Source organism: Cavia porcellus, unplaced genomic scaffold (genome assembly GCF_034190915.1).
Source record: "Cavia porcellus strain 051 isolate PalLab524CR breed Dunkin Hartley unplaced genomic scaffold, mCavPor4.1 scaffold_31, whole genome shotgun sequence".
NCBI classification, from domain to species: domain Eukaryota; kingdom Metazoa; phylum Chordata; class Mammalia; order Rodentia; family Caviidae; genus Cavia; species Cavia porcellus.
Window position 1 is genome coordinate 11,221,080 of NW_026947514.1, and position 12,349 is coordinate 11,233,428.

The 12,349-nt window shown below is 52.0% G+C and overlaps 1 protein-coding gene and 1 long non-coding RNA gene across 3 annotated transcripts in view; one reads left to right on the forward strand and one right to left on the reverse strand.

Moving 5' to 3' along the window:
• The window catches only part of Asb2 (ankyrin repeat and SOCS box containing 2), a 33,959-nt gene extending 26,927 nt beyond the window's left edge, over window positions 1–7,032 (reverse strand). Inside the window, exon 1 of the mRNA XM_003462632.4 lies at window positions 6,766–7,032. The gene's annotated coding sequence lies outside the window, so the exon portion shown is untranslated. The remainder of the gene's footprint in view (window positions 1–6,765) is intronic.
• LOC106025906 (uncharacterized) lies at window positions 3,846–11,260 on the forward strand. Of its 2 annotated transcripts, none has more exons than XR_010044956.1 (2): window positions 3,846–4,104; window positions 10,311–11,260. It is a non-coding gene; the product is annotated as an uncharacterized LOC106025906 (long non-coding RNA). The 2 variants fall into 2 exon arrangements; XR_010044955.1 differs by lacking the exon at window positions 3,846–4,104 and adding an exon at window positions 6,962–7,139.
• The last annotated feature ends 1,089 nt before the right edge of the window (window positions 11,261–12,349 follow it).

Below are 12,349 nucleotides of genomic sequence, written 5' to 3' on the forward strand. Positions count from 1 at the left end.
CCTCCTGTCCCAGCAGGCCCCCTCTTGGGACTGCCAGAAGCAGCAATCCTGCAGTGAGCCCCAGACTCCAGGCCCTTAGCCCGCCCAGGGGGGACATTGTCATCAATCCCATGCTGCCATTGCGTTGCCCTCACAACTGCCATCACCACGCTGGGGTTTTGGCCTCCAAGTGGAAGTACAGAGAGGCAAGGGGGAGACAGACTTGACCCTGCTAGGACTTGAACAGGACCGGGACAATCTCCCCACCCCACTGTGGGCCTTGCACCCCTTGACTTTCCTGCTGAGACCCTCGTCCACCTTCAGGGCCCTCAAGTACAAATGAGAGACATTTGTAACTGTGATCGCATGGTGGAAAGTAGCTTTGGGAGGCTCCACACACTGGGCTTAGCTATGGCCTAAACACTGGCAAGTGTGACAGCTGGACTCCTTCGGGAAGGGAAATACCTCATTCTCGGCTCAATATCACCTGGGACGACACCATGAGGGCATCCTCCTGGGGACAGGTGCAGCAGCTTGGCCTTGGCCCTGGAGAGGGAGTAAAGCGCCCCAGGGAGCCAGCTGGCTGGGTTCAAGTCACAGCTTAGCCAATTATTAGCAGTGGCCTCTTGGACGGTTGCGTGACTGAGTATCCACATCTCAGGAGGAGGGGCTGGAGGTGATCTTCAGCCCTCTTTGGGACTCAGTCTCCCCTCATCTTTATGCTCCCCAGCTCGATTTCTGGGACCTCTGCCTGGGGACTGGCTGCCTTCCCAGCCTGAGTCCTGGAGGGTGGCCAGCCGCCTCGGGGGACCTGCAGGAGACTGATTAGAATAAAAAAAAATATAGCCCTTTCCCAGAGAAAGCAGGGGTTGAACAGCCTCACCCAACTAGGCCAGGGGCCAGCAGAGGAGGTGTCCTGGGGTAATCAGCCCGTAGTCAGCAGGAGGTGAGGAGACAAGAGCTTCCCTAGGCCTCTAGCAGCTCCCCTGTATCCTCTCTATGCACCCCAAACATTACTGCAAGGGGCCCCTACTTCTCCTAGGTGGTATCTGTAGAGTGGGGATGATGGCTGTCACAGCTTGCTTGACTGATGTGTACAGAAAACCCAGGATGGTGCCTGGCCACCCATCATCTCCTCTAGTCTGACCTGTTTCCACATTTGTGAAACAAAGAAGCATGGGCCTGGCAGGCCTGCAGTGAGGACTGAAATTGGCCTTTGAAAGTGGCCTTAGAACCTCAGGCCTGGTACCACACAGGTCAACCCAGTCTCCCAGCCTCACTTTACCTGTCTGTGAAATGGCACAGATAATAATAATAACATCTGGCCCACGGAGATGTCAGAGGAAATGAGCAAACAGGGATAAATGTTCGGACAGCACCCAGAATGTGGCTGCTGGCCCCTAAAAATCTGCTATGCGATTCGATGGCTCCAAAATACTGGAAGTCTCTGCTCCGTCCAGGAAAGCAGACAGTACAGTCTCTATCCACACTTGAGGCTGTGCTTCCCAGGATTGTGCCCAGAAGAAGTCCCAGGCAGGCATGTGAGGGCCCCGGTTCTCCCCTACTCTCCTGCATTACAGTTGCCAGGCTTCTCCCCAGATTTGAGACCATCGGCTCCCCAGGTTGTCAGGGAGCTGCAGGGCACTGTCAGGGATTGCATCAGGAATGGGGTCAGAGTCTGGGAAGCAGGGAGTCCAGAGCCCTCCCCTAAGCCAGCCCACGGGGTGGAGAAGGGTTTTGCCCACTCCCAGGTGCCTCTTGCTGCCCTGCCCTTCCATGCACAGGACCTCAACCCCAGACTTTGAAAGGACCTGGGACCCGGTCCACACCATTCCTCTCAGACCTGGGTGTAGGTTTCTGTTGCAAGATGACTGCCCACAAATGACAGCAGGTCTGTTTGGCGAGCTGTAGGGCATTGCAGCTGGGCCCACTTGTCCTTTGCAGGTGAGAATGGAGGGTGAAAGGGTTTTGGCCCAGACAGGGACACTGTAGCCAGAAAAGCCTCAACCAGAACCAGGAAGCTCCGATCTCCCCCACCCCTAGGGATTTACCTGTGACTTTATCTCCCCCCACCCTTAGGAATCTGCCCCTGGAGCCAAACGTGTGCCAATGAGATACCTGTGCATCTCTAATGGCCCTAGAGCACTACCCTAAGCTTAGTCTACTTATATACCCCCGCCCCACGTGTCCGCCAGAGAGAAAGCCAGACTCCAGGGGTCGGGGGTGTCCGTTCTCTCTCTCCGTGTTCTCAGAATAAAGGCCTCTTTTGTTTTATACTTCTCATCTTTTGGAAATAATCCTATCAGAGGGTGTGTACCGAATGTTGCTGGCAAAGCCTATGTGTCGCAGCCATCTGTCACCCACCTGTCACCTTCAAATCACTACCACCCACCACGAGAGAACCCTAACCAGTCTGCCTTCCCTTGCTGTTCATTTATGCGTTTGCTTATAGTTGTAGTTTGGATCACATAGTAAATCTCTGATAAAGGTGATGTTGTCCCATTCCACAGATGGGGAAAGTGAGGCACGGCTAGGGAGAAAATAAAGAGACCAGAGGGTACACCTGACCTCACACAAAGTCTTAATCTCACCTAAGGAACAGCAGCCTCCTAGTTTCATAACCTATCAATGAAGCTGAGATGCAAACTGAAGACTACACGTATTTTTTTAAAATGCATATATACACATATATTTATAAAATTAATTTATAAGCTCAATAGGTATCTATTTTTAACCACATTCTATACAATTAATTTCATGTGTAATATATTTCTTATATAATATTGTATATATAAACAGTCAGATCTGTGTAGCTATGGATTTAACCACGGAATAGAAATATTCAGGAAAACATTGCTCGTCACCCTAAATATACACAAACATTTTTCAGCCATTATTTCCTAATTAGTACAGTATAACAATTATTTATATGACAATGAATTGCATTAGGTATTCTATAAGTCACTAGAGGCGGTTTTAAGTATCTGGGAGGGATGTTGGTGGGTTATATGCTAATGCTCTGGTGTCCACAGAGGTCCTGGAGCCAGAGCTCCCCAGATATACTGTAGGACCACGATCTGTATAATATAATATGCATGCATGCAACCGTCCTACCTACCAGTCAGTTTTAAAAGTTTCAGGGTCTCCCAAACGCCATGTGAACCCCAACCCGAGGCTGCTAGGCTAGCTTGGAACATGGGGGTCGGGGGGACCTCCCTGATCTCACGCACAGCCTCATTCTCTGCCGTGCCTCTTCCTCGATCCCCCATCTGCAGGACCCAGAGGGATCTGGGGAGGGAACCACTTCCAGCTAGATGTTGTAGCCCTAAACCATTAAGGTATCACCGGCCCTTTCTGGGTCTAAACTTTGAAGTCTAAACAACACAGTTGAACAAGTGCTTGTGGGTCCCTGGCCTGTGTCCCAGCGGCTGTCAGGGCTACATCCTTTGACCTCGAGTCCCCGGAGGAGTAGTATTAGCTTCCTGTCTCGGCTGATGGGAGATGGGAGCCCAGACTATAAGCATCAGAGGCGCTGAAACCATGCCTGCCCTGCCCCCTGTTTTCATCACACCCTTTGACCCTGCATGTGGAGGGTGGTGACAAGGGTTAATCACTCTGTGACCCTAAACCTCATCCCTCTGGAGTTTTCCACCCTAGCTGAGAAGTGAAAGAGATGGGATCCGGGCTACCTTACCAGGACCCCCAGTCAAACCCCAGGGTGGGCTTTGGCAAGACAGATCAACCAGGCCTCACAACTGCTGGGGTTCCAATCTCTTTGCCCAGGGTCTAAATGGTCTAAAACATCCCTGCCAGGAAACTGTAGGCCCAGGGAGGAATTTTAGCCTCCGGGGCAAAGGGCACTGGGGCTTCCGAGTTGAGTCAGGCAAGGTGGCCAGAGGCGACCCAGGAGATCTGCTCAGGCTGCAGGCCTTGGGCCACCCCACTGCACTGGGCTCTCCCTCTGTGTGTCAGGGAAACTGAGGCCCAGAGAGGGGACACGACTAAGCCTAAGGTGACACAGCTTGTCCAAAACTGGTGGCACTGCTGCTCTACCAGGTCCTGAACACCGTGCCCGTTGTGCCAAGGCTCTGCCTGGACGGGAGCACCCTGCTGACCCCACCCCGGGTGAGTCTATGACCCTAACAGCACATCTGGGTGGTTAATTTATGGGTGTCCACTGAGGAAGCCAGCTCAGAGGGAGAGCTATAAAGATGGTAAGAGAGAGAGAGAGGGAAAGAAGACCAACAGGAAAAGCAAGTATCTCTCCTGTTCTTTGCCCCAAACATTCTGTTCCCCTGGGACCCAGAGGCCACCTTCGGAGGCAGTGCTGTGAGCAGCAGCTCAGGAAAGCTGGGCGATGACGGTGTCCCCAGATCTGAAGGCGCCTGGGTCACCTTCATCCCTGCCTCCTGCCCGGCAGCGACTGGACCTTGTCCGGGGCCCCTGCCCTCCCTCCGCAAAGTCCTCGGAGTGCCTCAGCTGCACGGTGCGGGCACAGGATTCCAGGCCCCTGACCCAGTTGCTGCTGGGGCCCTCAGAATGCCAGTTCCCACCATCTGTGCTGGAGGCTGGGGGTGGTGAGGATGGGCGGTGGGGCTGGCTGGTCGGCTGAGCCTCCGGCAGCTGCTGCCTGGCCCTACCCCACTGCCCAGCCACGGATCCTCCATTGTCCCATTGACCCCTGCCCTGGGGGGCAGGACAAGCCCGGTCTAGGGGTGCTTTTCCAGGTTTGGCGGGGAACCCTAAGCCGGAGCAGAGCAGCCCCCACCACCCCTTTCAATGGTCTCCTTCTCTTCTCTCTGCTTTCCCTGACTCCTTTCACACTTTCCTCTTCTAAGTCTATTTCTTTAAAAAGACAAAGCAGCCCAATTAGTAACCCATGAACTGCTACTTCCTCCCCGCTCCGCCCGCCATTTCCCTCTCATCCCCCAAGCTTGTCAGCCTCATTTTGATTCCTACTCGCTGATTACGGCAAAGGTGATACCGAGGACACGCTGCACGGGTGACAGCCACTTCCTTCAGGCAGGCCAAACTTTTGCATCCCAGGAGGCCCCTGGGCAGCCCAGGGATATTTCTGTGCCTCTCTCAGAAAAGCTTTCTTGGATGGAGCCCACACACAATTCAGGACATCTTATGATGCCTGGATTGTGCCAGGTACATTTCTGCTGGGTGTACAAAGTTGCTGATGGCCGGGGTCCCGGCCTCCAGCAAGGCCCCAGGAGGCCGTGATGTTGAACATTGGCCTTGAAGGCCCAGAGGCCAGAGTTTGATTCCTGACTCCAACACCTCACACCTGCCTAGCCTGACCATGCACAGCCTCAGTGTCTGAATCTGAAAAATGGGAGAAACAATTCACCTCTAAGTCTTGGCAACCTTGAGAAGAATTGGTGAGAGAAATAGCCCCATAATAAGTGGCTCATAATAAGTGCTCAGTGAATGTCCGCTGGTAGTGATGGCGATTTTTCATCATAGGTGGGTGATAGTCCACCCCCAGTGGAAGGGCACCCCCACTCCCAGCCAGTTGAGTCACTCATGACCTGGCCTACTTGCACAAGAAAAGATGATGCAAGCTGGATGGCACCAAGGGGGACTGTGTGGCAAACAGGGCTGGCCTGTGCTGGGGGCCAGTCCTGCTGTTTTGGCAGAGATTGGAGAGCCTGCACTGGCTGCTTCTGTGTGCTCCTGCATGAGGCGTCTGGTGGCGGAGGTCGGGCTGGAGCTGGAGCACAGATCCTTGCAGGGCTGCCCAAGCCTCTTGGAACTCCCATCAGCCCCCACCTTTATGAGAGAGGCTCATCGTCGGGACAGAGGGTCTGAGGCCCTGCTCAGAGGCTGAGCCTCCACCCTGGTGCAGGTCTTCGTTACCCATCTGCTCTCCCTTCTGGTCTTTCCATCTCCACATTCCTGTTCACTCCTCTGGCTTCCCAAGGAGCCTCCAGAAGTCAGGGTCCACCTGCACCGGCTCTGCTCAGAATCCTTTGCATGTGCTCCATCTTCTGCAGTGTACCTGCCTCCAGCCCAGCTGCGCCCCTCCTCACCCCTGCACCATCCCACCATCACCCTGGCCACCCAATGTGTCTGCCTTTGCCCCAGCTGCTCCTCCACCTGGAAGGCCTTGCCCCCACTCTGATGACATTCCTCCTGTCCTTTATAAGGCCACTGGCTCCTTAAAAGTGTCCCCATGCAAACACACACATGCACACATGCACCTATACAAGCACGCACACACGTACACAGGCACTTGTACAAACATACATGAGGTATTCTCTGTATTCCTCGGCTCTGTTCAATCACATCAGATAACATTTCTCACTCTGTTCCTCTCTTAAAGTTGCAGGTACAGCACCTTGATTGCTGTCAATCCTACAATACTAGGCATACATGAGCCCTCTGAAAGGCTCCACCAAGTTGGCTCCTGTGCATGACAATATCTATGTTTGCCTGCTCCAAAAGCTTTCCTGAAAATATTCTGTCTGACACAGACATTGTCTAAAACCTGTGCACCCAAGCATGGCATCACTGACAGCTCTGTGTGCATTTCTAGTTTGAGAAGTACACAGCAGTAATATTCTACACAAGAGTCCTTCAGAAGAACGGACATGTAAATCCCGATTCTCTGTCTCCCAAGCCCAAGTGAAAGTTGCCAGTGTGCTGCTGAACAGGAGACAGAGACACAAACGCAGTTTCACTACAAGAGAATTTGGGTGAATCCTGTAGTCGCCAAGTCCCAGCCAGCCCAGCAGCCTTTTGCAAAGTCCCTATAGGATAGTTGAAAGCATGCATTACCTGTTAGGTTCAGAAGCAAAGGTTCAGGGGGCAATAGGAAGGATCTTCTTGAGAGTGTCTGAATTCAGAACATGCTGCCTGAGTTTTCTTTCTGCCCTGGCCCTGAGCTGCTGGCTGCTGTGCCAGGCAGTTCTGAAATGCTGTCCTTTGAAGCAGGGAGTTTATTTCGGGCCCACCGCATGACCACTGGTGAGAAGCCAAGCTATAAGATGTTGTGAATCTCAGATTTCCTGTTTGAAGACTGCACGAAGGAAGCCACTGTCCTGTCTTTCTGGGTGCATCAGAGGCAGACTCTCCCTTTGGAGAGCATCTCGAGGCTCTGGCCCTCACGTGATGTCATCATTTGTGATCCTTGACATGGAGGCCATATATGGGTATGTTTCTGGAACTACCCAGGAGGGAGAGAGAGAGGAGTGAGATACAGAGGGTGAGACCCAGAGAAACAGGGAGGAAAGGAGAGACACTGCCTTGGGGAAGAGCAAGGGAGGGAGACAGGAGAGAAGGGAGAGGAAAAGACCACAAACAGGCGACAAGGCAGGAAGGAAGATGCACTGAATGCAAGAGGGAGAGGAGAGACCAAGGATTTGGGTAAAAGGCCGTCAGGAAGTCAGAGTTTAGTGCAGAGCATGCAACAGGTGGCAAAGCCTGACACGTGGGACCCCAGGGGTCCAGGTGCTGGGCGCACTGGGATGGGCTGGGGAGGCCCAAAGGGAAAGGCACTGAGCAACCAGCCAGCACGCACAAGCATGAGGGCAAGCCCTGAACACTTCTCCAAGGCCAGGAAGCCCATCCCTGCTTCTGGGGGTGGGTGGCATGGCAAATAGTGCCCAGGGGGCCATGCTCACTGAGGTGCCCAGGGCGCTGCCAAGTGCTCACGTGGCCATACCTGTGTCAGAGGTTGGGCCCAGAGCCCAGGGTCAGGAAGTGTGCTTTGAAGCCAAGGCACATTTGTGTCTCTAAAAGGAAAATAATTTCCATTTCAAAGGCCCATTCCCCTCGGGGCTGGTGAGCAGTTCTCACCAACTCAGCAGAGGTTCGGGGTGCCTGGACACCATTTCTAGAATTCTATGCGGAAATAAAGCACAGCGAGGCACGCTGGGGTTGGGTCAAGGTTCCAAAGGTCTGGCTGGTGCTGAGGATAGGGGCGTGGGGGACACCATGGGTTCCTAGACTGTCTCCCAGCTGCTCTGGCACCTGCCGAATTGTGCATCACTCCAGCTGGGACAGTCACTGCAGACCGTTGTGGCTGGGTGGCCTCAAGGTTATCTCAAGCTTGGCCCCTGCCAGGCCTTGTACCACAGTAGGAGACCAGGAAGAAGGTGGGGAAGAGCTGTTGGAGTCTCCTCAGCAGGAAGAGGTCTTAGTAGACTCAGGAAGTCACCTCCCTCGGCTCTTGCTGTTTCCCTGGCTCCTGGATGGAGGTCAGACACAGGCTCCTCCCCTTCCAGGACCCCTGATGTAGCTGGTCGTGCATGGGTACCAGACCCGCCTTGGGATGACCCCACCTTGCCCTCACCATCCGGGCCAACTTCTTGATTTAGAGAGAGAGCTAGAGAAATGCAATCTCCGAATCCTGTTGTCTTAGACTCAGCTTTTGAGAATCAAAAAGACAAACTGTGAGTAGAGAGTCCCGCCCAAATGGTGGAGTGTAGGGGAGGGACTGGCCAGGCATACTTTGGTACATGAAAATGTCATCCTGCAGTACATAGGACCACTTTCCTTATAGGCAGGTGCTACCATCACCTCTTTCACAGATGAGGAAACCGAGGTTCAGAGAGGCTGGGTAGTGGGTCCACCATCCTATAATTTATGAGCAGTGGCTTAGAAATCTAAGCTAGCTATGGCCTACACAAAGGCTAATGTTTAAGCCCCAGCTCTGTCCCCCACGAGGGACTCTAAGTATTGGGGCAAAAGGAGGAGCCCCACAGGAAGGGTGGGAATATTCCCCGAAGTACTCAGTGTTATGCCACGGCTCCTTTGGGGGAAAAACCTGCTAGAAGACTGCTCTACACACACATAGCACTGCAGACTGGCAGACACTGCTGCCTGGGGGTGAAGGTGGACCTGCCCACACCAGAAAGCCAACGCAGCCATGTCTCTTCCCTCTGGTACCCACTCTGTCATGGGTCATCAGCAATAGCATCTTTGGCTGGTGTTTCTTCAAGCATCATCCTCTGAAGCAGGAAGAATCTTTGAGACATGGACCACAAAGGGGCCCAAAACTTGCCCAGGCTTCCACCTTCTTGTCCTTCTCTGAGACTGAGGTGATCTTCTGCCAGTGGACAGGCTAGACATGCTGTGCCCAGTGACCAGGGAAGGACCTCAAGTGAGCCACCAGGGTAGGACCAAGGCCTCTTCTCAGGTCCCTGAACTCAGTGCCACCTCTTCCCTGGGCTCAGTCCCTCCTGAGCCTTTCCACAGAGGAGTGAAGCCACAGGCTACTGAGACGTTCTAGCACAGCAGAGGGCTCTACTCAGCATCACCCAACAACCCTGAGTAGAGCCCCAGAGCCCAGCGGAGTGGGCAGGAACCTGAGTCATCATCCAAATCCCTAATGAATTAGACCCTTACCCAAAACTACATACGAATATAATAAAAGAACTAAACTGGCACACAGTCCTAGAGGAAACAAAGAGCAATTGTCAAATTAAAATGAAATATACAAGGAAATGATTGCAATGTGTTAAATGGGAAAAAATACAAACCTTTCTGTATAGCTGTGCATCAAAAAGGTATAGAAGGAGGGGCTGGGGATTTAGCTTAGTGGCATAAGCGCCTGACTTGCAAGCAGGCAGTCATGAGTTCGATCCCTGGTACCAATAAAAACGAAAAAGACAAAAAAAAAAAGAAAGGTATAGAAGGAAAGGTACAGCAGTATCTCAGTTCACCAACACTTCGGTTTGCAAACAAATTTGGTTTGTAAATAGAAGCATTTGGCAAAATTCTGTTTTCACTTGCAAACTCTGCATCAGGTGACAAATATGACTGTGGCCATCTTTCCCATACAAACACAGGCATGGCCATCTTTTCTGAAATCGTAGAACTGAGGTATCACTGTAACATGTTCATAGTAGTATCTTTATGTTTCCAAATTTTTAACAATCACAGTGTGGAAAAAAAATAATTCAAGTAACCGAGTTAAGTAATCAGTTACCAGTTGGGCAGTAGGATCAAATTCCCTCCAAGATGGACCCCTTCAAGCACCTGTATGGCTGGCTAGAGTCTACTGTAATAATTCCCTCGATGATATCAACAGAAAGGCCAGACATGTCCTGTCTCAGGCTGTGCACACCTTTACCTGTAGCAACAAGTTCCCTGAGGTCAGAAGGAGTTAGAGGCCAGGAGGGAATCGATAGTCCTCTATTTATGCCTACTCGCCAAGATGGTAGCCATCTTGCCTCCCCTCCCAGGCACACACCTTAACCCACCCAAAAAGGGGAGTCTACTCTTTCCTTCTCCTTGAATTCGGGGCATTGAGGTGGGAGTGATGTGCTGAGACATCTAAGATTAGCACCTAACATGCTTTGTGACTGCTCTGCTGTCAGGAAGCCCCGTGAGTCACACCAAGAAGCCCTGTAGAAATGACACCGAGTGAGAAGAGGGATCAGGAGGCCACATCATGACCTACCTTGGAGGTGGTCCCTCACCAGCAGCTGCCCCATCCTCCACCACATCAACTGGAGAGAAACCGTGTGGAAGAACTTGACTCACAGATTCCTGACTCACAGAATCATGAGTTGTTTTGTGCTCTGAGGACTGGGACTGCTTGTGTGCATAACAGTCAGCCAGAATCATGACCAGTCATCCCCAGGAAGTCAGCCTCAACGTGTGTGAGCTCCTTCAAGCTGCTCTCCTGGAAGGGATGCCGTGTGGTCTACCCAAGGGCCTTCCCAGTTCCTACCTGGCTTCAACCTAACACATTTATTTATGATTGCCCAATTCTTTATGAAAGACTGTAGTCCTAAACCACTCCCTAGTTTTTGATTCATCAGATGCTGAGCACCTCAGGCTGAGACTGAGTCTTAGATGGTGTTGTGATTCCTCCAGCTAGAGGGTCTCTTGGCTACTGTGGTACCTGGAGCCCTCGTTTCCTAGGTGAGGTCCAGAGAGGTGCTGTGACTTCTCTGACACCATCGAACAAATCAGAGACAGAGTAGCCTGCACAGAAACAGCACTGGGACATCTGACTCAATGTGGAAGGTGGGCAGTGTGGCCCTGTAGAGAGAACTGTGCTGTTGACGGGGAGCTGGGCTACGGTGCTGCCTGTGCACTCCCCTCAAGGCTGTAACCCTCTCTTTAGGCCTCCACTGCTCACCAAAATGAACACATCCAGCTACCTCAGGGGGTCCCAACCCTGTCTGTGCATTACAGTCGTATTAGACTCATCTCTGCCTGCTCTGACCTGGGGATTCTGATTTAATTCATCCAAGTCAAGGTCCAAACAACACTGACTTTTAATTTCCTAAAATAAAGTTTAACATATCCTCCCCCCAAATGATGCCTTTCATAAATGTGGAGCTCCATACATCCTCACACACTGACACATCCATCATCTGAATCAAAGCGGGAAGATTCTGTCATCCCGGACTCTGACCGCTGGCTGGAGAGGTTGCTGTGCATGAGCTGTGAAGGGATCACGTGTCTCCTCCCATCCAGCGGTGCACCCTGGCGTACTCTGAGATTCACATCTACAGCTCCATGGTTAAGGATGGATTCATGCCGTGCAGTATTCTGCACTAAGAGTACATCACACTCGGTGGCTGGTGAATGTTTGAACATCTCGGTTTGGGGTAAGGATGTGTACTGTGAAAACTCACGCTATCCACATCTCTTGGTGAATATTTGTACCCATATGTGTGGGGTATAGCCCTAGGCTGGGGCTAACCAATCAGCACCCAGCCATACATTCAGTTTTAACAAAGCCGCTGGTTTCCCAGAATTGTGCCAATTTGCACTTACACTGTTCCCAGGTTCTGGAATCTTCTTCCTGAGTTCTTTTTGCCTTATACAAAGAACTGAACAAACAAGCCTAAAAAGTAGTAAGGCTTTGTGTTTATTAAAGGTGGGGGGGAACGTGCTTGAGTGAATTTGAGACAGGTGGGAAAGAAGCACACTCTACAGTGTGAGAACAGAGGCATGAAAGAGAGGACACAGGACACAGGAACGCTGAGCTCAGTGGTGGCTGTCCTGCTGTGTCTCCCTCTTCCTGCTCCAGCTCCCACAGAAGAGCTGGAGACAGCGCTCTCTGATGGGCTCCGTGTGCAGGGCTTTGGGAACTGTTCTGCGCATGGGCCCTAGAACTTTGCAATTAATGGGCTGCACCCACTTCCCCAGCCAGCTTGCCTTGACCTAGTCTCCTGCCTCACCATCACCATTAGTCGTGAATGAGAGGTCTGGTTGCTCCACACGCTCACCAGCACTCGGTATCTTTGTTTTCATGTCATCTGTTCTGGTGGGCATTAGTGATATCCTGCTGCAGTTTTACTTTTCGTGATCTTGATGACATACGATGAGTATTAGAAAAGTCCTGGCCTCAGTGGTCCCTGGAGCTTTTTCTCGCCTCCAACTCTGCGTAACCCTTAAC